The sequence below is a fragment of the Chiloscyllium plagiosum genome, unplaced genomic scaffold (genome assembly GCF_037043375.1).
Source record: "Chiloscyllium plagiosum isolate Xiang-an unplaced genomic scaffold, Cpla_swu_hap1 HiC_scaffold_41, whole genome shotgun sequence".
NCBI lineage: Eukaryota > Metazoa > Chordata > Chondrichthyes > Orectolobiformes > Hemiscylliidae > Chiloscyllium > Chiloscyllium plagiosum.
In genome coordinates this window covers 23768356-23795072 of record NW_028270179.1, presented here as the reverse complement: position 1 = coordinate 23795072, position 26717 = coordinate 23768356, and the positions used below count along the sequence as shown (strand labels likewise).

The 26717-nt window shown below is 45.3% G+C and overlaps 1 pseudogene; it reads left to right on the top strand.

Annotated features, from left to right (window-relative positions):
• Positions 1-939: 939 nt before the first annotated feature.
• On the top strand, positions 940-25105 carry LOC148138185 (uncharacterized; annotated as a pseudogene).
• Positions 25106-26717: the final 1612 nt, after the last annotated feature.

The following is a 26717-nucleotide window of genomic DNA, read 5'->3' as shown; positions in this document are numbered from 1 at the left end:
GGATCGTGGATAAATGCCATGTGCTTCCAATGTATCAGTTCTTGTATCTCATGGTCATTCTGGATAAATCAGTAGTAGTGTTTCCTGGTTAAGTGACCGGTCGAGTGTTTGCATGCATTAATGAAGGCGGCCTTGAGTTTGGACAAGAGGCTATTGGCATCCTGTTGCTGAAGGTCGTCCGGTTTGTGGAGAGGGGCTAGCTTTATGAGGCTCTCTTTTCACTCTCTTCGAGTGCCTCAGTATTGAACTTGCTGTGGCTCTGCTTCAGGTGTCTCCACTGCGGCAGGGCTTTATATATGTTGAACATGGCTCGGATCAGCCGATGGTCTATCCAACAGTCGGCGGCTCCTATCCCATGGCGCAGTTGATTCTCACGTCATTCTGATCCTTTGCTCTGACGATGACGTATTTAAGCAGGAACCAGTGTTTGGGGCACGACTGCTGCCACGTTGTCCTGTATTTGTTACTTTGTGGGAACAGTGTGGTGGTGATGAATTAGTTGGGTAAGCAGCATTTCGTCAGGGCAAGTGTGGCATTGGAGTTTTGCTTCTCTCTTCCCTCTTTCCTTTTTACATTGTCCGAGAGGTCTGCACTTTTCCAGACTGTGTCGTTGAAGTCTCATGGAAAATTAGTTTATTCACTGCAGAGTGCTGAGAGAGAGAGATTGGTCAATGCTGGAATAGAATTCCATCTTGCCCCCAGCCGATACATGGAGCGTTGTTGCATGCGCACTGAATATGGTGACATACTGGTTTTATGAATTTGCAGGCATGTCCTGTGCCTTTAAGAGAGAGTCAAATCTCCGTGGCACTGAGAGTTTGCAGGTAACTGTCATGTGACCGACTATCAATCGTAGAGTGTACTGGAAAGTTGAAAATATGTTACCTTTGGCTGTTTTCAAAACAGTCCAAATTTAACCAGTTTAGATTAAGCCCCAAGATGAAAAACCAGAACGAATTTCAATCTTATGTCTTTGACGACATCAAACCAAAGAAACGATCCGTTGCTCGGGCTGTAAAGTAGCTGGCATTTTGAAAGATAATCAGAGGGAGCGTCCAATTACATTGAGAGACAGCAGGTCAAAAAAAATTCTCTGTCAAAGATACGTTTTTCATATGAAACAGCTTTGCAGCAAAAGACCGATAACAACCCAGGAACATCTGGCAGTGCATAGAAGACCGACAATGATGACAGCCTCTGAGTAGCTTTGAAAATTCAGTTGCTTTAAATTAATTGGGAACTTTTATTGTTAGAGAGTGGACGGTTGATAACGTTTAAGAGAAACGAGACTTAGAGTTGTAAATAGCTGTTGTTTAATATTCACTTTTAAAGTTAAAGAATACAATTGATATTTATTCTCTAAACAGTGGAATTTGGGTAGTTCTTGTCACTCATACTTTCACAGATTACGAGGCGAGTTGAGCTTTCTCTGTGAGTCTGGTTTAATTTGCAGAAGGGTTTCACGCCATTGTTGTAACATTAGTTCCCAGCAAGGGGGAGGCCGAGGGCCATGAGGTGTTGATGTATTTCACAGGGGAGCTCAGAGTTGGTCCATCAGTTTGGTTTTCACTGTGAAGTTGACTCCGTGGATGGAGGCCTCTTCTTCGGCCTTGACTTCCTAGAGAAATGTGCCGCCGCCACTTTGCTCTCTGAGCTGAGATCTCCTTCCCCTGCCTCCGGCCAGGTTTCACTCACGGTTGTATCATAGCGTCGGTGTTCCTGGGGAATAATGGCGGTATGGCGTTCCAGTCTGTCGCTGGTGGGACTTTCCATAATGAGTCCTGATGTTCCATGTCCCAACTCCATCCTCAGGGTGTGAAAGATGCGTGTTTGGCATATTTAACTTGGGGACACCATTACAAATCAGCTATCACACGATCTTAGCTGCACAAGGTGTTGGCACAGTGGCGAGGGATGGGTCTAAGATAACTTCAGAGCAGGAACTGCTGTTTGAACTCAGATTGCCTGCACTGCCAGTGCAGATTCACAGTTCAGCGCGGTGGGAGTGGGAGGACAGAGGTGAGGAGAGTGGGAGGAAGGGGAGAGGACGAGAAGGAAAGCACAGCGACTGCCATTGTACTTGTCGAGTGCTGGTCACATCCATTTTCACGCTCACTGTGTGATCCACTCTCCCGCTCACTCCGTTGACCCCCCAGTAACGGATACTGGGATGGTGATTTAGATTGCAAACCCACGGGGTCGAGGATTGGCCGCTGCACTCGGTCTCTGTTGGTTCCTTCGGGGGGCTGTTACGGCTGATGCAGTAATCTACATATCATCTTGGGCGATCACACATCAAGAGTGATCTCAAAGAGGAATTTGTAAAATGTTTCTTTCTGTCAGTGTTTCCTGGAACAAAACATTGTACAACTAGCTCGGAATGTATTTATCTCAGATAAGCATTGAATAAAGAGGCTGAGTAAAGAGTAATATCACAGTCAGAGATCTCCTGAGAAATTGAGATGAGATGGAATTCACATGGATTACGGAGTTTTTCACTGACCATTCATAGACCGTTATGTTAAACGCAGCTCCTGACATGTAACCACCCTTGCATAGACCGTAAAATAAACACAGCTCACCACACAAAAGTGACCATTCAGAGAATGTATGATTAAACACAGCTCCCCGTAGAAAAGTGACAATTCACAGACAGAAAAATTAGAAACAGCTCACCCATAAAAATCTGACTACTCAAAGACCCTGATATTAACATGATACCAACACAAAACTGACGATTCATAGACCACAATATTAATTAAAGTTCCCAGAACAACACTGACCCTTCATAGATTAATCATAATCGTAGCTCTCCGCCGAAAACTCATCGTAATATTAACGCAATGAACCCAGACAAAACTGACAATTCATATACAGCAATACTCAACACAACATTCAGAAGAAATGTCAACATTCATTGACTGTAATATTAAAAAAGGTCATCCACACAAAACTAATTATTCACAGACTGAAATATTAAGCACAGCTGCTGGCAGGAAACTAACCTTTCACAGTCTGTAGAGTAAACACAGCTCGCAACTCAGATCTGATCGTTTAGCGACCATTTTAATAAACACAGCACCCCGGACAAAAGTGACAATTCATAGACACAAATATCGAACACAGCTCGAACGCACAAAAACTGACCATACATTGACCACAAAATTAAACAAATCTCCCCACACAAAGCTGCCCATTCATAGACCATAAGATTAAATACAGCTAACCATACAAAACTGATCATTCATAAATGTAATATTAAACACATTACTGACCATTCATGCAATATAACATTCATCACAACTCACCCACAAAATATTAACACTCAAAGACCCTACACAATACTGACGATTCACAGACAGTTCTATTGAACACAGCTCCCCACTCAAAACTGACCATTCATTGACTGTAATGTTAAACACAGACCCATCACAAAACTGTCGATTCTTAAACTGTAACATTAAACACAACTACCCATACAAAACTGACTGTTCATAGACCGTATTAAACGCAGCTTCGCAAAATGAAACTGACCATTCAAAGACCCTTACTTTAATATGACAACCCAAAAAGGGACATTCACACACCACAATAATAAACCCAACTCTCCACACAAACCTTGCCATTCATAGACCATAATGTTAAAAACAACTCCACACATAAAACTGTCGATTCATAGAATGCAATATTAAACACAGCTCCCAATCAAAACTGACAATTGAAAGACTAATATTACTCATGGCATATCCAAACAAAAATGACCGTTCTTAGACGCTAATATTAAACACAGTTCACCCACACAGAATTGACAGTTCATAGTGCATAATATTAAAAACAGTTTCACACACACTTACACAATTCATTGACCATAATGTTGAACAGAGGTCCCCAAACAAAACTTACCATTTATTGATCGTAATATTAGACACAGCCCATGCATAGGCTGTAACATGAAACTCGGCTCCTGGCATGCAACTGACCATTCATTAGACCGTAGAGTAAACGCAGCTCCCCATACAAAACTGACCACACAAACACACTAATATTGAACATACATCCTCGTGCAAAAGTGGCCATTCATTTAGCAAAGTATTAAACACATACCAAAGTAACAAACTGAACATTCAGAGACTGTAATATTAATGGCAACGCAACACATTATTGTCCATTCATACTGTATAATATTGAGCACGGCTATGTTCAGGACACTGACAACTCGCGGATCTCAATATTAAACACAACTCACCCACACAAAATTGATCAATTGTAGACTGTACTATTAAACAAAGCTCCACGCTCAAAGCTGACCATTCATGGACCAACATTAAACACAACTTCCTGCAGAGTACTGACCATTCCTAGACCAAAATATTAAACACATCTCACTAACACAAAACTGACCATTCTTTGACCACAACCTTAATCACAGCTCACTCACATATAAGTTACCTTTCAGACAGTAATATTAAACACAGCTGCCCCATACAAGAATTACCACTCATAGATTGTAATATTAAACACAGTTCACGAACACAAAAGTGACAATTCATACACGGTAAGATTAAAAACAGCTTTGCACAAAAAAGATTAAACACGGTTCCCTGCACAAACTGACCATTCACAGACCCTAATATTAAACGCAGCTCACCCACAAAAACTGGCCATTTATAAGCGATGAGATTAAACACAGCAAACCATTGAAAACTCATCATTCGTCGACGATAATATTAATCAAAGACCATGCACAGAAAAGTGACAATTGAAAGACTGTAATATTAAACACGGCTCACCTACACAAAACTGACCATTCATAGACTGTAATATTGAACACAACTCCACACCCAAAACGGATGACTAATTGACAGTAATATTAAACACATCTTCCACACAAAACTGGCTTTTTATATACTGAAATATGGAACACAGCTCCCCACGCAAAACTGACCAATCAATGACCGTAATGGTAAACGTAGCTCCCCAAGCATAACTGACCATGCATAGATCATAATATTAAACACAGCTTTACACGCTAAAATTACCATTCATAAACTGGAACGTTATACACAACTGACTTCACGACATTGACCAATTCGCGATTCCAACATGAAACACAGCTCACTCACACAAAACTGACCATTTATAGTGTGTAGCATTAAACACTGCTGACTTCGAGACACTCACCGCTCGCAGACCGTAATATTAAATACAGCTCACCCACATAAAACTGGGCATTCATAGACCGTGACATTAAACACAGCTACCGAAAGAAAAGTGACTATTCATTTACCGCAATATTAAACACACCTGCCCCACACAAAACTGACCATTGGCAGACTGTAATGATAAACACAGCTCCCCTCTGAAAACTGGCCATTCATTGACTAAAATGAAATACGGTTCCATTCACAAAACGAGCCATTCCTGGACCATAAATTTAAACACAGCTCCTGGCATGAAACTGCCTACTCATACACCATAATGCTAAACGTAGCTCACCCATACAAAACCGACCATTGGTTGACCAGAATATTAAATACAGTCCAAACAAAAAATGGGCATTCAGAGATTATGATACAAAATATGGCTCGTTTTTGTATCATGCAAAACGGAACATCCATGCACGATAATATTAAACACAACTCCCAAAACAAAACTGACCATTCATAGACAATAATACAAATCACAGCTTACTCATAAAAAAACGAACAATCATACACACTTACGGTAAACATAATTCCCCGTACAAACCTGACCATTCATAGACCATAATAATAAACACAGCTCCCCACTCAGTGGTGACCAAACATACATATCTGGATTACACCCAGTGTTACAAGCTAGTAGGGGCAGGAATAGGAGGTTGGAGCAGATGCATACATGGCTGACGAGCTGGTGTATGGGAGAAGGATTCACATTTTTGAATCATTGGAATCTCTTTTGGTGTAGAAGTGAACTGTACAAGAAGTACGGATTGCACATAAATTGGAAGGGAACTAATATACTGGCAGGGAAATTTGCTAGAACTGCATGGGAGGCTTTAAACTCGTAAGGTGGGGTGGGGCCCAGGGAGATAGTGAGGAAAGAGATCGATCTGAGATGGGTACAGCTGAGGACAGAAGTGAGTCAAACAGTCAGGGCAGGCAGGACAAGGTAGGACTAATAAATTAAACTTTATTTATTTCAACGCAAGAGGCCTAACAGGGAAGACAGATGAACTCAGAACATGATTAGAAACATGGGACTGGGATATCATAGCAATTACAGAAACATGGCTCAGGGATGGGCAGGACTGGCAGCTAATTGTTCCAGGATACACATGCTACAGGAAGGATAGAAAGGGAGGCGAGAGAGGAGGGGGACTGCCATTTTTGATCAGGGATACCATTACAGCTGTGCTGAGGGAGGATCTTCCCGGAAATACATCCAGGGAAGTTATTTGGGTGGAACTGAGAAATAAGAAAGGGATGATCACCTTATTGGGATTGTATTATAGACCCCCCAATGGTCAGAATGAAATTGAGAAACAAACTTGTAAGGAGATCTGTAAGAATAATAGGGTAGTTATGATTGGGGATTTTAACTTTCCAAATATCGACTGGGACTGCCATAGTGTTAAAGGTTTAGATGGAGAGGAATTTCTTAAGTGTGTACAAGATAATTTTCTGATTCAGTATGTGGATGTACCTACCAGAGAAGGTGCAAAACTTGGCCTACTCTTGGAAAATAAGGCAGGGCAGGTGACTGAGGTGGCAGTGGGGGAGCACTTTGGGGCCAGCAACCATAATTCTATTAGATTTTAAATAGTCATGGAAAAAGATAGACCAGACCTAAAAATTGAAGTTCTAAATTGGAGAAAGGTCGATTTTGGTATCAGGCAAGAACTTTCGAAAGCTGATTGGAGGCAAATGTTCGCAGGTAAAGGGAAGGTTGGATAATGGGAATTTTCAGAAATGAGATAACGAGAATCCAGAGAAAGTATATTCCTGTCAGGGTGAAAGGGAAGGCTGGTATGTATAGGGAATGCGAATGATGAAAGAAATTGAGGGTTTGGTTAAGAAAATGAAGGAAGCGCATGCCAGGTATAGACAGGATCGATCGAGTGAAACATCAGAAGTGTATAAAGGAATTAGGAGTATACTTAAGAGGGAAATCAGGAGGGCAAAACGGGGACATGAGAAAGCTTTGGCAAATAGAATTAAGGAGAATTCAAAGGTTTTTACAAATATATTAAGGAGGAAATAGTAACTAGGGAGAGAATAGGGCCCCTCAATGATTAGCAAGGCGGCCACTGTTTAAGAAGGGCGGTAAAGACAAGCCAGGGAACTATAGACCGGTGAGCCTGACTCGGTGGTGGGCAAGTTGTTGGAGGGAATCCTGAGGGACAGGATGTGTTTGTATTTGGAAAGGCAAGGACTGATTCGGGATAGTCAACATGGCTTTGTGCGTGGGAAATCATGTCTCACAAAATTGATTGAGTTTTTTGAAGAAGTAACAAAGAAGACGGATGAGGGCAGAGCAGTAGATGTGATCTATATGGACTTCAGTAAGGCGTTCGACAAGGTTCCCCATGGGAGATTGATTAGCAAGATTAGATCTCATGGAATACAGGGAGAACTAGCCACTTGTATACATAACCGGCTCAAAGGTAGAAGACAGAGGGTAGTGGTGGAGGGTTGTTTTTCAGACTGGAGGACTGTGACCAGTGGAGTGCCATAAGGATCGGTGTTGGGCCCTCTACGTTTTCTCATTTACATAAATGATTAGGATGCGAGCATAAGAGGTACAGTTAGTAAGTTTGCAGATGACATCAAAATTGGAGGTGTAGTGGACATCGAAGAGGGTTACCTCAGATTACAACAGCATCTGGAACAGATGGGACAATGGGCTGAGAAGCGGCAGATGGAGTTTAATTCAAATAAATGCGAGGTGCTGCATTTTGGGAAAGCAAATCTTAGCAGGATTTATACACTTAATGGTAAAGTCCCAGGGAGTGTTGCTGAACAAAGAGACCTTGGAGTGCAGGTTCATAGCTTCTTGAAAGTGGAATCGCAAGTAGATAGGATAGTGAAGAAGGTGTTTGGTATGCTTTCCTTTGTTGGTCTGAATATTGAGTACAGGAGTTGGGAGGTCATGTTCCGGCTGTACAGGACATGGGTAAGTCCACTGTTGGAATATTGCGTGCAATTCTTGTCTCCTTCATCTCGGAAAGATGTTGTGAAACTTGGAAGTCTTCAGAAATGATTTACAAGGATGTTGCCAGGCTTGGAGGATCTGAGCTACAAGGAGAGGCTGAACAGGCTAGGTCTGTTTTCCCTGGAGCGTCAGAGGCTGAGGCGTGACCTTATCGAGGTTTTCAAAATTATGAGGGGCATAGACAGGATAAATAGACAGAGTCTTTTCCCTGGGGTCGGTGAGTCCAGAACTAGAGGGCATAGGTTTAGGTTGAGAGGGGAAAGATATAAAAGAGGCCTAAGGGGAAACTTTTTCACGCAGAGAGTAGTACGTGTATGGAATGTGCTGCCAGAGGATGTAGTGGAGGTTGGTAAAATTGCAACATTTAAGAATTATTTGGATGGCTATCTGAATAGGAAGGGTTTGGAGGGATATGGGTCGGGTGCTGGCAGGTGGGACTAGATTGGGTTGGGATATCTGGTCGGCATGGACGGGTCGGACCGAAGGGTCTGTTTCCATGCTGTACATCTCTATGACTATGACACTACACATCGTAATATTAAACACAGCACCCCATACAAAGTAGACCATTCATACACCAATATTAAAAACAGCTCCCAGTGCAAAACTGACCATTCATAGATCATAATATTAAACACAGCGCATCCAAACAAAGCTGGCCATTAATAGCCGGTACTATTAGAAATAGCTCACCCAAACAAAACTGACCATTCATTTGATGCAAAATTAAACATAGCTGACTTTGCGACACTGACCACAATATTCAACACAGCTCACTCTCACCAAACTGACCATTCATAGACAGTAACATTATACATAGCGCTTACCTCATCAATACTGATTATGTGTAGACTACAATATCACAACAAACCTCCCTTATGGAAAACTGAACATTCATCTACAATCATCATAAGTACAGTTCACCCATACAATATTGATCATTTATAGATTGTAATGTCAAACACAGCTCCCGCCACAATAATGACGATTCACAAACCATAATACTAAACACAGCTTCCTTATACAAAACTGACCATTCATAGACCGTAACATTACACACTGCTACCCACACAATATTGGCCAATCCAAGACCATAATACTTATCACAAGTCCCTGTGCAAACAGTCTCCTCAAACAGAGACTGACCACCAAAATCCACAGGTTGGAGACAGCTCCCCCACGGGGGACTGAACATCTGCAGTCCACAGGTTAATAAACACCTCCGCACAGGGACTGACCATCTGCAGGCCACAAGACAATAAAGACCCCCAACACGGCGACTGGCTATCTGCAGCTCACTGGCTAACAACTGGACCGCACAGAGGGACTGATCAGCTGCAGGCCACAGTTAAGAATCACACCTGCACAAGCAGCGACTATCTACAGCCCCCAGAGAGGGACTGGCCATAGGTTAATTACCGCCCCTCACGCAGAGACTGACCATCTTCAGCCCACTGGTTAGGAATAGTTCACCATACAGGGACTGACCATCTGTAGGCCACAGGTTGGAAACAGCTTCCCACACAGGTCCCGATCAACTCCAGGCCACAGCAAAATAATCAGATCTCAACAGGAGATTGACCATCTGCGAGCCATAGGTTGTAACTATGCGCACACAGGGAGGGACGATGTGCAAGTCATGAGAAAATAAAAGGCCCCCAAACAGAGACTGACCAGCTGCAGCTCACAGGATAATAATCAGACCCCCAGACAGAGACTAATAATTTGCAGCCCAGAGGATATTATCCAGCCCCTTCATAGTGACTGACCATCTGCGAGCCTTAGGTTGGAAAAAGCCCCACACAGGGACGGATAATGTGCAGGTCACGGGAAAATAACGTGCCCCTACATAGGTAATGACGATCTGCTGTCCATACCTTGGAAACAGTTCCCCACACAGGGACAGATCACCGAGAGACCACAGGATAACAACAATCCCCCGCATAGGGACTGACCATCGACAGTCCACAGGATAATAACCAGCCCCCTCCACACATGGACTGACCACCTGAAGGCGACAGGATAACAACTCGACGTCGTGAAGAAACTAGTAAAAACGAGGTAAAAACGAGGTGCCTACTGCCGTGTCTGCTTCCGCCACCCCCAGGCCGTGTCTGCCATACGCCACCCCTACTGCCGTGTCTGCCACCACTTCCGCCACCACCAGCGCCACTCACCTGCATTCTGCTGACACGCCCCCCACAGACCCCACTGTCACTATCCCCACCCCCCAGAACCCCGAGGGGAACACTACCCCTGCTCATGACTCTACCCCCATTCCCCCCACCATCACACCCACTCCAGGTCCTGGCTCCGAACCCCCTCCCAGCTCTACACCCACACCAGCTCCCAACTCCCAGCCCTGCCGAGTTTTCACCATCCCTCCAGACCTCCCCCTCACTGAGGACGAACGATCAGTCCTCAGCAAAGGACTCACCTTCGTCCCCCTCTGTCCACGCATCAATGAATTTAATACACGCCGTGACATCGAACACTTCTTCCGTCTCCTCCGCCTCCGAGCTTACTTTCACAATCAGGATTCCCGCCCATCTTCCCAGGACCCCTTCGCCCACCTCCAACACACTGCATCCACGTGGACACCCCGCGCTGGCCGATGACCTGCCCTCGACCTCACCATTTCCAATTGCCGCCGTGACATTAACCGCCTCAACCTGTCGACCCCCCTCCCCCACTCCAACCTCTCACCCTCACAACGCGCAGCCCTCCAATCCCTCTGCTCCAATCCTGACCTCACCATCAAGCCAGCGGACAAAGGGGGCGCAGTGGTAGTCTGGCGCACTGACCTCTACATCGCTGAAGCCAAACGCCAACTCGAGGACACCTCTTCCTACCGCCTCCTTGACCATGACCCCACCCCCCATCACCAAACCATCATCTCCCAGACAATACAGAACATCATCACCTCAGGAGATCTCCCACCCACAGCTTCCAACCTCATAGTCCAGGAACCCCGCACTGCCCGGTTCTACCTCCTTCCCAAGATCCACAAGCCTGACCACCCTGGCCGACCCATTGTCTCAGTATGCTCCTGCCCCACTGAACTCATCTCTACCTACCTCGACACTGTCCTATTCCCCCTAGTCCAGGAACTCCCCACATACGTTCGAGACACCACCCACGCCCTCCACCTCCTCCAAGACTTCCGTTTCCCCGGCCCCCAACGCCTCTTCTTCACCATGGATATACAATCCCTCTACACCTCCATCCGCCATGACCAGGGCATCCAAGCCCTCCGATTTTTTCCTCTCCAGACGTTCCCAACAGTACCCCTCCACCGACACGCTCATTCGTTTGGCCGAACTGGTCCTCACCCTTAACAATTTCTCCTTTAATCCTCCCACTTCCTCCAGACCAAAGGGGTAGCCATGGGCACACGTATGGGCCCCAGCTATGCCTGTCTATTTGTTGGCTACGTAGAGCAGTTGATCTTCCGTAATTACACCGGCACCACTCCCCACCTCTTCCTCCGCTACATTGATGACTGCATTGGCGCCACCTTGTGCTCCCGCGAGGAGGTTGAGCAATTCATCAACTTCACCAACACATTCCACCCAGACCTTAAATTTACCTGGACCATCTCTGACACCTCCCTCCCCTTCGTGGACCTCTCCATCTCCATCAGTGACGACCGACATGACACTGACATTTTCTACAAACCCACCGACTCCCTCAGCTACCTGGATTACACCTCTTCCCACCCTACCTCTTGCAAAAATGCCATCCCGTATTCCCAATTCCTCCGCCTCCACCGTATCTGCTCCCAGGAGGAGCAGTTCCACCATAGAACACACCAGATGGCCTCCTTCTTTAGAGACCGCAATTTCCCTTCCCACGTGGTTAAAGATGCCCTCCAACGCATCTCGTCCACATCCCGCACCTCCGCCCTCAGACACAACCCCTCCAACCGCAACAAGGACAGAACGCCCCTGGTGCTCACCTTCCACCCTACCAACCTTCGCATAAACCAAATCATTCGCCGACATTTCCGCCACCTCCAAACAGACCCCACCACCAGGATTATATTTCCCTCCCCACCCCTCTCCGCCTTCCGCAAAGACTGTTCCCTCGGTGACTACCTAGTCAGGTCCACGCCCCCCCAGGACCCACCCTCCCATCCTGGCACTTTCCCCTGCCACCGCAGGAACTGTAATACCTGTGCCCACACCTCCTCCCTCACTTCCATCCAAGGCCCTAAAGGAGCCTTCCACATCCATCAAAATTTTACCTGCACATCCACTCATATCATTTATTGTATCCGTTGCTCCCGATGCGGTCTCCTCTACATTGGGGAGACTGGGCGCCTCCTAGCAGAACGCTTTAGGGAACATCTCCGAGACACCCGCACAAATCAACCAAACCGCCCCGTGGCTCAACATTTCAACTCCCCCTCCCACTCTGCCGAGGATATGGAGGTGCTGGGCCTCCTTCACCGCCGCTCCCTCACCACCAGACGCATGGAAGAAGAACGCCTCATCTTCCGCCTCGGAACACTTCAACCCCAGGGCATCAATGTGGATTTCAACAGCTTCCTCATTTCCCCTTCCCCCACCTCATCCTAGTTTCTAACCTCCAGCAACTCGATCCCCTTGACTTGTCCGGACTTGTCCGACCTGCCCAGCTCCTTTTCCACCTATCCACTCCACACTCTCTTTGCTGACCTATCACCTTCATCTCCTCCCCCACTGACCTATTGTACTCTATGCTACTCTATCCCCACCCCACCCTGCTCTAGTTTATCTCTCCACGCTTCAGGCCCTCTGCTTTTATTCCTGATGAAGGGATTTTGCCCGAAACGTGGATTTCGAAGCTTTTCGGATGCTGCCTGAACTGCTGTGCTCTTCCAGCACCACTGATCCAGGGTCGTGAAGAAACTGATTATCTATAGGCCACAGTTTGCGAGCTGCTAATAAACAGCTCCAAATGAACAAATTGTCATTCATCTATCACAGGATCAAACCAATCTTCACTAAAACAGAACTGACCTCGTAATCCACTGAAAACTTCATAAAACTGCACCGTATAGAATACATGTCCACCGTTAACATCGCCAAGTCAGGATGGTGATAAAGTAATTCCTTTTGGCCAGGAAGAATGCAGCTCCAAAAGCTCGACAAGCCTGACACCACCCAGACAAAGCAGCCCCGTACTTGACACCTCATTCATTAAATTCAAGATTCACTCACTTCAGTTCATCACACAGTGACAGCAGTGTGTACCATGCAACCGATGCAACGATTCAACAAGAGTCTTTCAGAAACACTTTACACACTCAAACGCACTGCACGTGGGAAGGGAAAAGGCAGCATGTGTATGTTACCCGCAGCATTTTCAACTACCGCTCCAAGCCACGCTCAATCCTCCTAGCACTGTGGTTGCCCCTATCACAAAAGGATTGCTTTGAGTCAGCAAGGCAGCTCACCACCACCTCCAGCGGACAAAGAAGGGAAATATTTTTATTGATTCACTGTGGGACAATGGCCTGTGTGTATTTTTATTTCCTCGTTGTCGTTGAGATGGTGGTGCTGAGCTGCTTTGTAGAACTGCTGCAGTCAAGGTGAGACGTCATGGTGATTGTTGGTTTCCTGAGTCATTTGACCGGGCAGGTGAGATTCAACTGCATTGTTGTGGATCTGGGGTTACACGGAGGCCAGGCCATGTGTGGAGGTAGATTTCCTTCCTTTCTTTTGACTGAGACAGATGCAGTTTTCTGACAATCGGTAATGTGTTTATCAGTAGATTCTCAATTCATTTTCTTTTTGTTGAATTCAATTTCCACAATGTGCCGTGGTGGGATTTAAGCCAGTCTCTTAAGAACGTTAGATTCTAGAAGCAAGACTACTTCGAGGCCATTACTTCCCCGGATAATGGTGTGTCCTGTAATGTCTATTGCCCAGGAGTGAATAAAATACAAACCTCACTGAGACTATCCAAGTTCCCTGTAAGTGATCGAATCCTTCATCGGACCCACGTTTCTGTTGAGTTTTGTATCATCAACAAACACTAAAGTGGAGTCACGAGTAGACAGGACCGTAAAGAATGCAGTTGGCATGCTAGCGTTCGCCTACCAGAGCATTGGGCATTGGGGATGGGACGTCTTACTGAAGCTGTACAATACGTTGTTGAGGACACATTTAGCTTACTTTGTACAGTTCTCGTCGCTCCACCAAAGAAAGGATATTATAAAACTCGAAAGAGTGCAGAATAGATCTACTAGGATGTGAGCTGTACTGGAAGAGTTGAGTTACAAAGGGAGGTTGGGTAGGCTGAAACATTTTTCCCTGCAGCAAAGGAGATTAAGGGTTGATTTTAAAAGATATATACAATCAAGGGATGCATAGATCAGTTCAATTCTAGACAGATTTTCCCCATGGTAGGGGAGACAACAACTAGAGGGAAAAGGTTTAAGGTGAGAGCGAGAGATACAGATCGGTCCAGAGGGGCACTTTTCTTCACACAGAGTGTGATCATAGTCTGGAACGTGCAGCTGGAATTAGTGGTGGAAGTAACTACTATTTTCTCATTTAAGATACATTTAGACAGGTATGTGGACAGGATATGCACGGACGGATATGGACCAAATGCAGGTAAACGGGATTGTGAAAAATGGACGGCAAAGGAAAGTCGGACCAAAGGGCCTGTTTCTATGCTTCAGACGTCTCTGTCTCTATGATGAATGTAGAATGGGCTGTATGGGCTGGAGCAGGTTAGAGATAGCAAGGTATATAGAGCTGGAATTGATAATGCTGAATATACATGTGTATTAGATTTTCCTAACCGCTCCTTAAATCTTATGCCCTCCAATTCAGGCAGCATCCTGGAAAAGCTCTTCTGCATTTTCTTCAAAATCTTCTCAACCTTCCAATAATGTGATGACCAGAAATAAACGCAATAATCTCAGGGCAGCCTAACCAAAGTTCATAAAACTGCAAAATTAGCTGTTAACAATGGTGATAGCGAGACAATATGTTGAACGTGCTGGCCCCCTGTGTTCTCTGTCGATGCCATGATATTTAGATTGATTCTAATCTAAAAAGTGAGATAACAGAGTTTACATAAATTCATGCAGGTTTTGAGCTCAGAGTTCTACATGAATGCATTCTGAGAATAGGTTGAGAGGAATAATAGTTTCTGGTTACTGATCCTGTTTGAGAATGGTGAAACAGTTTCTCTTGTAGATGTAGCATCAAACTGAAGTGCTGCTACTCCCACTCATTCCCACTTCACCGAGAGTCCAGTTGGATATTTTTTTGTCATGGGAAGCTTTTCAACGGTCAGCCATGACACCATGACCATCGCAACCCCAACCCACCCGTGGAAATGAGACATTATGACTTTAGGAAGCAGGCCTCCTGATTCCTTTCTGGGATATTCGCCACAAAGGAGAGCCTCTCTATCAAGGTGGAAATCTGGACTTTCATTCGATCAGATGTGGATCACAACCAGCTAATTCCATATTCCGTCTCCATCTCCCCCCCACCCCCGGCCCCGGAAATGCTTATTGCATTGCACTGACCAACTAAAACAGGATCCATTTCTCCAACCTGTTCGTCAATGCCCAGTTCAGAACAACAGTTTGTGCAGTCAGAGGGAATTAATATCAGGATATTGAGGTTTATGATGTCTCGGAATCCATAGCATGGAAAAAGGCCCTTTCGCTCAAGGTGTCCATACTGATCATTTTTCACAATATAAACTGGTCCCATTTTCCAGCATTTGGTCGATGTCCCTCCACTCCTATCCATATAGATGCCGCAATTCTTCTTGAGTAACAAAACTGTATTCACTTTCACCAATACCTCTCGCAGCCTGTTCCAGACACTCACGACCCTGTACATGAAAACAGTTATCACCAACCCATTTTTATTTTTCCCTCTCACTTTCAACCTATGCCGTCTGGAATTAGACTCCCCTATCACGCTGGCTATCAAAATTGTCTATGCCTCTCATGACTGGCAAGATACACAAACTTTAAATCAGAAATTTTCAGATGTGGGTAATTTTCATTCTGTTGCAAACGTATAATTTTACCAAATCTAGGAATTATGTTTCCAATGAAAGAAAAAAAAACATCTAGGCCCATTCCTACATCCTAGAGAATGCAGTAAATAGGAACCATCGGTCGTTTGAGCCTGGTTTGCTGTTCAGTGTGAATGTGACTGCTCCCCGATTTAAACTCTACTTCCCTGTCCAATCCTCTTATGTCCACGTTCTCAGAAAGACTAACAATGTTTGTCCCGGCCTGAAATGTATTCAGTAAAGCAGAAAACGTAACCAACACAGAAAATGTTAGGAGAGCTATTAGGTCTACAGAGTTTGTCCAGAGAGAATCAGAGTTAACATTTCAAGTTCGGAGTGATTTCTTTCGAACTGTGTTTATGTGTTCACACTTCAGTTACGAGTGTATGGGAGGAGCTGGATTGTGTCTGGGGAATGTGGTTTGGTACAGAGCAAGACATATTGGGAATGGAAGGGGGAAAGTTGCGATGTTGGAGAGAGTGGGATGTGTTGAAGGGTAAAGGGTGAATATACAAACACATCAATAGGGAAGAGTAAGAATGCCATTCAGCTACACAAAGTATCCTTATCATTCAATGAGAATGGCTAATGATTTTGAGCTTTGATCTCCAAACCCATATCCACTTTGTTTCGTCAACTGTCTAACTCTACCTTAAACATTTTCAATGTACTCCACTCCACCAACTTCTGAAAAATCAAATTCCAAACACATCTGCAATCTGTTCCAATAGCAATGGTCGTGAACTCATTCTCAACGTATTATGCTCGCAATGGCCATCTCCATTCTCTTCTCCCAGCAACTTCCTGTGAATCCATTCTCACTGTGTTCTCCTTGCGAAGGTCTGTGCACCCATCGTATGATTCTTTCATTGGAATTGCCTCTGAAACCATCCCACTGTGTTCTCCTAGCAACAGCCATTGTCCACATCCCCCGTCTACTCCCGTAACAACAGCCTGGGAACTGATTCTCACTCTCTTCACCAAGCAAAGACCTGTGAACCCACCGCTATTTTATTGCCTTAGCAACAGCCTGTAAAAGCATCCTCACTGTTCTCTTTTCAACCGCCTCTCATTCCAGCCACACGCTGTTCCCTTCGCAAACACCGATGATTCAATCCCAACTCTCCTCTCTGAGCAACGGCCTGTGAACACACCCCAACTCTGTTTCCCTTTCAACACACTGATGCTATATCAACGTTGTTCTCCCAGGAACCCATTCCCACTTTACTCCCCAAGCAACTGACAAAGCCACATCCCAACTCTGTTGTCATAGAAACGTCAGTGAACCCATCCTTACTCTCCTCTCCCAGGAAGGGCCTGTGGCCCCATTCCCACACTGTTCCACTTGTTACAGCCTGTGACACCAACACCACACCTTCCAGCTATCAACGACCATTAACACAATTCCTGCTGTGTTCTCCTAGCGATGGACTGCGCACGTATTCCCATTCTGTGCTTTTAGAAACGGCCTCAATACCATTTTCATGCTGTTCACCTAGCACTGGCCTTTGAACGCAACCTCACTATGATCTCCTAGCGTCCCGAGTGGTGGGAGAGTTTATGGGGGCTGAGTATAATTGTGTGTAAGTGTGCAATAGAGATAACAGGACAGTGAATCAGTGTCCGGGGGAGTAGTGAGGCAAATGCAGGAATGTGGGCAGGATAGGTGGGGCAATGTGCGGGGAAGTCAGGATGCTGGTTGAGGGTATGTGGGGCAGTGAGCATGTCAGTGTGTGGGCGAGTTTGTGGAGGCGTGAGCGCGATGGTTTTGTAGTGTATTAGGTCGTGAGATTTTGTAGTGTATTAGGTCGAGGAGGCAGAGGAGTGAGCGTGACAGTGGGTGTGAAGTTGACAGTGGGAGGAGCGTGTGGTGGACTGAGCGGAACAGTTGGGAGTGTGGGGGAGTGACTGTTGCGGTGGTAGCATATGCAGTGAAGTGAGCGTGATGGTGGGCGCAATTGCGATGGTCTGAGGGTGATGGTGAGGGGGTGTGGCGGGAGTGAGCGTGACAGTGGTAGAGTGTGCGAGGGAGTGTGCATGGCAGTGGCAGAGTGTGTGGGTGAGGGAGCGTGATGGTGTGGGATTGTGTGGGGGAGTAAGGACGACGGTCAGGAGTGTGTCAGGGAGTGAAGTTGATGTTGGAGAGTCTGCGGGGAGGTTAGTGAAATGGAAGGGTGTGTGCGAGGGAGTGAGTGAGATGGTGGTTTAGTTAAAGGGGAGAAACAGTTTCGGCCCAACGTCCTTTTTGACAGAAGGGGAGAGAACGAACGTCGAACTCAGGTGTTGGGTTTAAGTTACTCGATACTTGCTTTCACTTCTGATGTTCTGCACTCTGCCCCATTCTCTTTCACTTTCCCTCTCTCGCACTATTTGCACTTCCCAATATCTCTCTCACTGTTTTAAGTCACGCTTGTGTTTCATTACAGGGTGATGAGTGGACAGGTTTTTGCTTGGAGAGCACAGTGTGTATTGGCACCACTATCCATTGCTCATGGAATAGAGTGGAGATGGGATCACAGGCCATTGATCAGCCTACAGAGTGGAATTGGGTCACCATCTAAGGTAACAGACTGGGTATATGGTCACAAGCCGTGTCTAGGGCCACAGATAGAGGATGAAGTTACAGGTCATTGCTCGGAGAACAGAGCAGGGACAAGTTCACAGACCGTTGCTCGGGAAGAGTGTTGGAATAGGATCACAGGCTTTTTTGTCGAGAAATAGAGTGTGTATGGGTAATAACTCGGTGCAAGGAGAATAGTTTGGGTATGGATTCACAGTCTGTTACAAGGAGTGCCGGGTTGGGATGTGGTAACAGGCTTTGCTTGTGGAACACATTAGTAATGTGTTCACAGTATGTTGCAAGTTCAGCAGCGTGTGGATGGGTTCGGACGCCGTTGGGAGTGGGACAAAGTCGGGAATGCTACAGAGACCGTTACTTGGGGAACGGAGTAGAGATAGATTGTCATACCGTTGCTGGGAGAACGGTGTTGGGGTGGGTTCTAACGCCTTTCCAATTAGAAGAGAGAGGGAATGGGTTCAAGGGCCGTTGCTAGGTAAACAGAATGCGGAAGGTGTCACGGGCTATGGCAAGGGCACAGACCAGGGATGGGTTCACAGGCTATTGCGAGGAGAACAGATTGGGGATGGGATCAGAGTCCATTGCTTGGACAACAGATTGGTGAAGCGTTCACCGGCGTTTGCTTGGGGAACAAGGTGGGGATTGTGTCACTAGCGTTTGTGAGGAGAACAGTTGGGGATTGGGTCACAGGACGTTGCTACGGAATCAGACTGGTGATGGATGCACAGGTGCTTTAGACAACAAATTGCCGATGAGTTGAAAGGCTGTTGCCAGTAGTAAAGAGTCGGAACGGGGTCACAGGTAGTTGCTCGGAGAACAGAGCAATGACAGTCATGGGCAGTTGCTAGGAGAACGGTGTGGTGATGGAGTAAGAGGATGTTCCAAGGGGCACACTGTGGCGATGTGTTCAGAGGCCGCTACTAGGACAAAAGAGTGGGGATGGGGTCACAGACATTTGCTACGGGAACAGAGCGAAGATTGGGTCACTGGCTCGTGCTAGGACAACAGAGTGGGGATGGGTTCAGAGACCGTTTCTGGTAGGACAGAGTGAGGATGCTATCGCAGTCCATTGTTTGGGAAACAGAGTGAGGATGAGTTCACAGGTGCTTGCTCGGGGGACAGAGTGAGGATGGGATCACTGGCGATTGCTAGGAGAATAGAGCCGGAATCGGGTCACATGACGTGGCTGGAAGAAACGAGTAAAGGGACTGAGGATGGGATTAGCGGCCATTGTTACAAGAATAAAGTGCAGATTCTTGCTCAGGTCGCTTCTAGGGGAATAAAGTGGTGATGACTTCAGAGGTCATTGCTTCAATAACAGATTGGGGATGTTTCATCAGTCATCGTTCGTGAAACAGTGTGGGAATGGAGTCACTGGCTATTGTTAGGAGTACAGAGTTGGGATGCGTTGACCGGTCGTGAATACTGGAGCAAACACATACTGCGAATGCCTTTACAGGTCCTTGCGCGGAAAACAGAGCAGAGACAGAATCAAATGCTGTTGCTCAGGAATCAAGGTGTCAATGGGTTCACAGGCTGTTGTTGGGAACATAGTGTTAGGACCTATTACAGGCCTTTGCTCAGAGAACAGACACTCTCACCATCAAGCCTACTCCCCCACCTTGACACTCACTCCCCCTCACTCTCCCCAACTGTCAACATCAATCCATCACAAACTTCTCAACCATTACGCTTTGCTGTTGTCACATCCACTGCGTCAGTCATTTCCCAACATATTACCCAACGTCATGCTCACTCATGCACAAAATACCAATATCAATCTCACGGCACCACAAACGTCCCCGCTGTCACGCTGATACTATCACACACTCCCCTGTCAACAAACTCATTCCTCTACAGTCCTACACCGTCGCATTCACTACCCTATGCACACTCCAACTATTAGACTCAGTTCCCTATGCACTCCCACACTGACTCTCCCGCATAGCCCTCCGTTGGCACACTCACTCCCTCACAACATTCCCCACTGACACATTTGCTAACCCTCATGCAAACCCATCGTCATGCTCAGTCTCCTGTGCACACAATCGCCATCGTGCTCACTCCCCTGCTTGCACCCCCACTGCCATGCGCCCTCCCCCTCACTCTCACTCAAAATTGCACACACTCCCCTGCACACTCCCACACCATCACACTCACTTCCCCACACGCTGCCTCAGTGTCAACCTTACACCGCTACACACTTGACCATCTCTACGCCGAATCCTCCGCTCACTCCCCCGCTGTAAAACTCACGCCTCTGCACAGTCCCACATTGTCGTACTCACTATCCGAATGTCAAACTGATTCCCTCCAAGACTACAACACTATCAGGCTCACTTTCTCGCGCACGCCCGACCATCACACTCACTTCCCCACACATTCCCCTGCCGTCACACTCACTCTCCTGCGCAATTCCCTGCCATTAAACCCACGCTCATGCATCCACCCGCACATCACACAATGTCCTCCGTGCGCTCACCCATAGTCACAGTCATGCCCCCGATCTCTCTCCTGCCGTCAAACTCGATCCTCTGCAGACTCCCACACCATCATGCTCACTCCTTGCATACTCCTCCACTGTTACTTTGACTCACCCACAATCACCCCGTGTGCTGCCCCACCATCATGCCCACACTTCCACACTCCACCACCATTATGCACAGTTCGCCAAACTCACCTCGATCGTTATTCTATCTCTCCCACACACGCCGTCACACCCACTCTCTACACTCTCCCCACCCACACTCACTCCCCAAAAAGCTCACCCATCGTTAACCTCACACCGATACGCTTTCTCTTCATCGTGCTGACTAACCATGCACTCCTGTACTGTCAAGCTCAATGTCGTCCAACGCTGTCACACTCACTCTCCCATGCACGTCCCCACCGTCAAACTGACTCCCCCACACACTCCCACAACATCTTAAGGCTCACCTTAGGTACCCAGAATTCTTTCCTATTTGTCCATTTTTCTTGAAATCCATCATGTTTTTGAGAGCCCTTCAAGGCCAAGGACCTCCTTTTTTCCTGATGTGATGGATAACAACATGAAAGGCAGTGACTGCAGGACCATGCCTATTCAAGCTAAGCCCAACATATACTGGAGCAACGAAACTGATGCAGATAGCATATGAGAAAACGGCACTTTCTAGAGATTGATCAAATACAAAAAAAGGTAAACATTGCCATCGAAGTACGCCTTGCTCCCGTTCCTTCTCGTCCTTCACTTGACAGGCGCATTGAGCTGGGTGGTCTCGATGTTCTAAGTGTGAGCCCGCACTGCTTATCTGTGAACCCGGACAGTGAATTCTGGTTCTGTGAGGTCGACACCATACAGATATTCGTCTCCCTTCAGGTGTCGGCCTGTCATGACAATGTGCGAGGTTTATTCTGGAGATCAGACGATGGTGATGCATACCATCATGAGGCCAAACGGAAGTATTGTATACTGATGCACCATCTTCCTAATCATCCCTTTTTGGTTGTGCTTCATGCTTTCCACGATCCCACTGAATTGTTTAGTATACAATGTGGAATTTCTGCTTGATACCAAGCATAGTTATCAAAATTTGCATGACTCAGCCTTTGAAATGGATTCATCGATCTGACTTGTTACTGCGAGGTAGACCCCATCCTGTAAATACCGTCTCTGTTATGATATATCCTGTTGCTTTTGTTGTATTTAAATAACAAGGAAAGCATCGACCCATTTTGTCACAGTACCTATGATGATCAGAATGCAGATATGTCCATTACCAAACATTGGCAGGGGACCTGTGAAGTGAATTTCAAGTATTGTCCGGTGCCCTTCCACTTCTTAGTTCTCCCCTTCGCGTGTAATTGTCTGTATTGTTTTAGGTGGAGACAAAACAGTTCCCTTTATTATGTGCTGCATCCCTATGGAACTCGGGTCAACAACACACTGATTTTAATCGTTTTGTAGTGGCCTTTCTTCCCTGGTGCACGTGCCTATAATGACATTTATGTATAATTTGGTTCCTGTCTTCAGTCGAGGCGACGTGCAATCATGATTTTAGAAATAACGTGTCACTTACGTGTAGGGAACGCTTCCATCTGGCAGAGGCATCTGGGTAAACTCTTCCCATAATTTGCTTTAAGGAATCATCACGGCGTTGTGATTGCCTAATGTCCTCTATGTTTTACTGACTTAGACTTACAGCATTGGCTGCTTACCTATGGGTGCCCACCAGGAAACTCCTACATTAGCCCGTCTTTTGGCGCATTTGTCTGCTCTGCGATTACATTATGTGGATCACCTGTGGTTAGTTCCATCTTTGATTATGCTGGACTTAACCTACTGTGAACCTGCAGTTGTTCAGTGAGGGGGCTGATGATAGTTATTTCACATCAGCGGAAACAAAACATCGAACTTCCCAAACTGGTAAGCATTCTGTCAAGCTTTTGCATACTTACGCGCTGTCCGAACATATATCTGCGCGTGAACGTAACAGAACACGGTGGGCGAAGATACAGGCTGATCGATTGGACCAAACGATGCATTTATATCCATGTTGATGGCAGGATGATCCTTCGATATCCATTACTGCAGGTGCTCGGTGCACATAGCCTCTTCCAAATAACGCTGTGAGGCGCCCCTTTGACTGGGATATACCTCGATGTTTGTGATCGAGCTGATTCATTTTAACCCCAAATTCAGATTTATATTTTAGATCTTCAACTGTCATGCTGATTGCAAACTTTCTGTTGGTCGCTGCAGCCAGTCTGGATTCTGTGGCATGTTTAATAGCACAGTCATTTTGCCTTAGTTTCCCCAATGCTTTAGTCGTTGTCCATTTTTAATTAAATCTATCATCCCATCAGAACATATCTAGAAGGTCCGATTTTGAACATCCCATCAGAACATATCTAGAAGGTCCGATGGGAACAAAGAAGAGAAAGCATTACTCGGAATGTAATTTGTGCCGATATATTCTAGGAATTTATGATTGAACAATTTGGAAAGTGCTCTGATCTGTATCTTATTTGTGTTCGACATGAAACGAGTATCTTGCTGCAGTTGCTATTCAGGGGAAAGCTCCTCTGCTAATTTAAACCAGACACACAGAGAAACTCATCTTGCAGCACAATCTTTTAAATTTCGAGAGGCAAAGAACATTCCCAGATTTCACTTTTTAAAGTATAAATTAACACTTGTATTCTTTCAGTCCAACAGCGAACAGTAAAACCACAACCTGCTTCCAAATTCTTACTTTTAGCTCTTTCTTTAAGTGCCATTCCATGGTACTAGTCCGCTAAAAATAAGCTGATTATGATTTAGGAAAATTAACTCTAAAGTTTCAAAATCCAGCCAGTTATCCATTCTTCTTGGTAGATTTTCCTCTGGAGATTCTCGTCTGCATTTCCTGCTGTCGCCTTTTATTTGATCGCCTGTTGCACAACTTTAGTTATGGACAGATATCTTTCAGAGAACTATTCGGCTGACAGTCTGTTTTGTTGGTGCTGTGTGCCATTCTTCCTAACTGTTAAGAACATTCGGCATTACACCTCAAAGTATCGGTTCATTTCATTGTTTTGATGTTATCAAACAATGAAATTCAAATTCGATTGGGTTTTCTTAACTTGGGCATAATTTAAAATGATTGGCCGAATTTCAATTTGTTTTTGCTCCATGTCAACGCAACTCCAGGTATTCGTTTCAAAAATGTCTGACAGTTTTACTTTTTTAGCACAGCCTCTGCTTTGAGTCAGTCCTTACAACCTTTTCCTCTCTCTTAAAGCTACAGTCCACACCCACACGTTCATAACAATTCTCGCACAATAATCCCTTTTCGATATAGAGCTGAATGATCCATTTTTCATTTAGTTTTTATAGTCATGTGTATTCTAGTACAGAAGTACAGCACTGCAGCGAAAATTGCATACAGTTGCCATACATTGTGTCATCTTAGTTGTCAAGGCACCTCGGATTGTAAAAACAAATTCCTTTGACACAAAGGACGGAGAGAAAAGACGCGTTGAAAAGTTAAGTATTAGTTGATAGAATATCAGAAAAATAGAGAAATCGATAATAGTTCACATCAATTCGTTTTCATCATTTAGAGTAGGATAACAAAGAAATACGTTAAAGCTTCAGCAGACTTAGATGAGTCCTTCACTTACCTCGGTCTGCTGTCTGTTGTCGACGTCTCCACCATGGATTCCGTCACTACTGCTAAAACTGCCGCCACTACGATCACCCCCGTTGCCACGGCAACATGCCTGGGCAGGATCCACTCGCTTGTGAAGCTGAGACGCCGCCATAAACTGAAATGAGAAAGCTCATCTTGCTGCCATGAGACCAGGCCGGGTACAACCATGAACCACCGAGAGACCAGGCTGCGAATCGCCGAGAGAACAGGGCGGGATCTGCCATGAGTTGCAGATGGGCCAGATTGGGATCTGCGAAGGAGCAACATCAGATAAAAGAGATGAAAAAGAGAAAAGAATAGGAACAGAAAATTCGGAGAATGCGAGCTGCAGCATTCTACTCTGTCGCGATAACACGAGATTATCAACATTTTTCATCTCAAAGTTGTTCTGCTTCTGTCATGTTATGAAATTAGTAGCAACGATCCTAATTTAATGGAGAGACGATCACTGACAACAGCGAAACATGTTTGCTCTCATCAGACTATACAAAGGATTTGCGATATTGATAACAATGGACTGATAACAATTACTTTAAGTCCAGCAACTAGCTATCTGATTCATTTTGCTGCTTCGAACATCCCACCAACTTCCAGAACTCGAAACCTCTACCAACAAAAAATGGAAAAATGGAATGCGGCAGTCTATTGCTGTCCATTAAGTGCAAATGCCATCGTTTTACTGATTGGAATGTTGGGGAGTACGAAAAGAACTTTAGTTTACCCTAAAACCTGTAGAGACTCCTTTAAAAATTAACTTGATGATTAAAACGTTTTCAGTGCATTCGAGGCAAATCCTCACTTCACGTAATGAACACTGTGAAGCTTTCTGCTTCTGCTGATCTAAAACTGCCAATGTAGTGCTCTGAAATGTGAATGGTCACGGACATGAAATTAGTGGATTAGTTTTAAAATACACATTTTCACTCCTTTTGTTTGTTGTGTCAAATTGTAAGGCCTAACTAATTTTAGGTGTCACGGTGGATTAATACTTATTCAGGGCAAAAACAGTAAAATAGCTCAAAAACTGGAAATTTGTTTTTGTTGCTTTCTTTTCAGATTTGGAATATATACGAACGAATCAATAGAAATGTAATGTCGACCACAACACACAATGCTTGACGGATGCATATGAAATGAAATCTGGACCTGTTCTCCCAGAGAAATGAAGAAACCAAAACATCAAAATAGAATGTTAACTGTGACTATGTTCTTTTCATCTGCCATGTTTGGTGTGCACGTGTTCATTTTTAGGAATTTGAAAACCCAATCATCTCAAATGACAATGCTGTCACTTTGAAAAAACTCATTTTGTCCTTTACTTTTCATGATACGTCGTAACAGCAGAGGTGCTGAAATGTCTACTTTCCCAATGGCAGGTGAGTGCCCAGTTCTCCCAGTTCAGGTTTTTGTTTTGCTCCTCTGGTTTAGTTGTGATGCTGAGAAGCTGCTGCTTTAGCTGAATCAGATGCTGTTGCAGTCAAACAAAATATTCCAAGATTCAGCAGATATTTCCTGGCTGGCAGTTCTCTCTAAAATGTCTCCTGCCTGTGAGAACCTGCGTTTGAATTTACTCATTGTCAAGGAGTGCGTTCATGGAATGTTATTGGAACTGGAATTGCTCTGCGGGCTCAGTTGTGTTTCCAATAGTTCAGTTATTTTAACTTGCGCTTTCAGTTGATTGTGTTTCGACTGTAATGTTTAAATAAATTCTGTTTTGCTTAAAGCCGAGTTGTTTG